We start from the raw sequence: 3336 nt of genomic DNA, 5'->3' as shown, positions 1-3336 counted from the left end.
GAAGAAGAAGGAGGAGGAGGAAGAGGAGGAAGAGGAAGAGGAAGAAGAAGGAGAAGAAGAAGAAGAGGAGGAGGAGGAGGAAGGGGAAGAGGAAGAAGAAGAGGAAGAAGGAGGAGGAGGAGAAGAAGAGGAGGAAGAAGAAGAAGAAGAAGGAGGAGGAGGAGGAGGAGGAGGAGGAAGAGGAGGAAGAGGAAGAGGAAGAGGAAGAGGAAGAAGAGGAAGAGGAAGAGGAAGAAGAAGAAGAAGAAGAAGAAGAAGAAGAAGAAGAAGAAGAAGAAGAAGAAGAAGAAGAAGAAGAAGAAGACGACGACGACGACGACGACTATGGGGTCCCTGATGCTCTCGGAGCTTATTGTTTTCTTGCAGACTTTCATTACCGAAACTAGGTAACATCATCAGTACGAGAAGGGAGTGTAGTTTATGGAGAGGAGGAGGAGGAGGAGGAGGAGGAGGAGGAGGAGAAAAACTATAGGGTCCCTGATGCTCTCTGAGCTTGCTTGTTTTCTTGCAGATGTTTCATGACCGAAACTAGGTAACATCATCGGTACAAGAAGGGAGTAGGGTTTGTGGAGATTAGGAGGAGGAGGGCGAGGAGGAGGAGGAGGAGGAGGAAGACTGTGGGGTCCCTGGTGCCCTCTGAGCTTGCTTGTTTTCTTGCAAATGTTTCATGAGCAAAACTAGGTAACATCATCAGTGCTAGTGCTAGAGAAGAGGGGTCACGCCATCAGCAAGCTCAGTTTGTAAGTCCCACTCCCCAAATGCAACGAGAGGGAAAGAATTTTAGGTGCAGGCAGTCCTCAACTTACCACAGTTCATTTAGTGACCATTTGAAGTTATAACAGCGTCGAAAAAAAAAGTGACATGACCATTTTTCACACTTAGGACACTTCGGACCATTGCAGCACCCCCCTGGTCACACAATCTAAAATTCGGGCCCTTGGCAACTGGCATGTATTTGTGTCAGCTGCGTTGTCCTGGGGTCATGTGATCACCTTTTGTAACTTTCCCAGCCAGCTCTCGACAAGCAAAGTCAATGGGGGGGGGGGAAGCCAAATTCTGGCCACGTGATCAAAATGAAGACGCTTGGCAACTGACTCATATTTATGACAGTTGCAATGTCCCTTTTTGCGACCTTCTGACAAGCAAACTCGGCGGGGGAGCCAGATTCCCCCACTTAAGAACTGTGCTAACAACTGCAGTGATTCACTTAAGAACTCTGGCAAGAAGAGTCGTAATATGGGGCAAAACTCGCTTAATAACTGTCTCGCTTAGCATCAGAAATTTAAGCTCATAAGTCAAGGACTATGTAATTATGTAATTATGTTTATGAGCAACAACGGTCAGCTTTTGCTTCAGCTCCCAGCATTTATGCTTGCTCAGTAATCAAGCATTACCTATCTCCGAACTATATAGAAACTTTTTTTTTAAACAAAGGCAGTGCCACATAGACTGAATTCAGTATCGTTGCTTTGCAAAAATGCATTAGATAAGCCTGCCCCCAATTGGTCTATGCTCGGCATCCATCTTGTCCAATGCATATTGCTTCTAAAATAACGTTCTATTTTAAAAATAAATAAATATCCACAGCTCTAATCCATTCTACTAAGAATGGCTGATCGAAGAATTGATGCCTTTGAGCTGTGGTGCCTACATGTGGTGCATACATACATACATGTACAACTGTGGTGTATACCAGGGCTTTTCAACCAGTGGTACGGGTACCACCTGTGGTACATTGGCACCTGGCAGGTGGTACGCGACCATCCTAGAAAAGTGGTAGTGGGGGAGGGGAATGAGCTGAACCGGTGGCAGCACCACACAAGCCTGAGCGAGAGATGGCTGGAGCTGCAGGGCTGTCAGGGCTCAGCGGAAGCGCCAGGATCAGTGCCGCTTTCCAGCTGATCGGCGCTTCTTCGGGGCTGTCAGGGCTCAGAGGAAGCGCCAGGATCAGCGCCAGGCTCCAGCTGGAGCTCGGTGCTGATCCTGGCGCTTCTGCTGAGCCCAGAAGAAGCGCCGATCAGCTGGAATGTTGCAGCATCTCCAGGGTCTTGTGATTTACATTCAGATGCTTGGCAACTGATTCATATTTAAGACAGTCACAGTGTCCCAGGGTCATGTGAAGCGACCAAAACCTGCTGCAACCACCCAGCAGACGGAGGGGAATAAAAACCAAACACCCCCACTCCACCTCCACTGCCAATCCTCAACATAAATGTTCACAACAATGAAAACCTCGGACAGGAGGAAGAGCGCCGCCGGGTGGGCAGGCAGGTGTTTTGCTCGGCTGTGGCGTGGGGGGCACTTTTTTCAGTGCCATTGTAACTTCGAACAGTCACTAAGTGAATTGTTGTAAGTCGAGGACTACCTGTACTTTATCACTTTTTTCCTTTTTTTTTTTTTTGGTCATCAAGTTTTTGGCACCTTTCTAGGCACCTGGTGGTACTCAGATATTGCCATATCCTAAAAGTGGTACAATGGGTGAAAAGGATGAAAAGCCCTGGTGTATACCACGGACAGCCAGAATAACTAACAGAGAGGTGTTAAATTGTGTAAAATCAGAACCTAGAAGCTAAAATCATAAGACTACGTCTGATTTACTTAGACCACGTCATGCGTGCGAATTCATTGGACAAGGCAATGATGCTAGGAATGGTTAGTGGAACCAGAAGAAGAACATGCTGGCTTGGCAACATCAAAGCTGATACAAAGAGGAACATCCAACAACTGGAAGAAGCTGTGCTTGATAGGGTAGCATGGAGAGCACTTGTCTATAAAGTCGCCAAGAGTCGGACATGGCTGAATGGTTAAAACAACAACAATCTACGGCTCTCTGCAGAGTATGAAAAGGCATCCAATTTCCGTTTTATCTGTTATTAAATTTGTATGCTGACTCCCAAGAACCCGAAATATAGGCAGATTAAGAAGAGAACAGCAGCACATCCCTGATTAAAGGAGTAGGCTGGGACACTGTTTCTCAACCTCAGGCACTTTAAGATAATTGGACTTTGCTGGCTGGGAGTTGAAGTCCACTCGTCTTAAAGTGCCCAGCTTTGGGGTGGATTTCCACCAGTACGCTGATGATACACAGCTGTACATTTCCACCCCAGGCCACCCCAACGATGCCCTTGACGTGATGACCCATTGCCTGGAGGCCGTAAGGGTCTGGATGGGGAGGAACAGACTCAGGCTCAACCCTTCCAAGACCGAGTGGCTGTGGCTGCCGGCGCCTCGGCATAGTCAGCTGACTCCATCGCTGACTATAGGGGGCGAAATTTTGGCTCCCTCGGAGAGGGTACGCAATCTGGGGGTCCTCCTGGATTCACGGCTGACACTGGA

General features: G+C 47.9%; 1 protein-coding gene across 1 annotated transcript in view; it reads right to left on the bottom strand.

Annotated features, from left to right (window-relative positions):
* The window catches only part of LOC107295391 (N6-adenosine-methyltransferase subunit METTL3-like), a gene marked incomplete at its 3' end in the record, with an annotated part of 14444 nt that overhangs the window by 8342 nt on the left and 2766 nt on the right, over window positions 1-3336 (bottom strand). The gene's annotated exons all lie outside the window — the stretch shown is intronic.

The sequence above is a fragment of the Protobothrops mucrosquamatus genome, unplaced genomic scaffold (assembly GCF_001527695.2).
Source record: "Protobothrops mucrosquamatus isolate PMUCROS unplaced genomic scaffold, P.Mucros_1.0 scaffold2327, whole genome shotgun sequence".
In the NCBI taxonomy this organism is placed as follows: domain Eukaryota; kingdom Metazoa; phylum Chordata; class Lepidosauria; order Squamata; family Viperidae; genus Protobothrops; species Protobothrops mucrosquamatus.
This window is presented reverse-complemented; position numbering and strand designations above follow the sequence as displayed.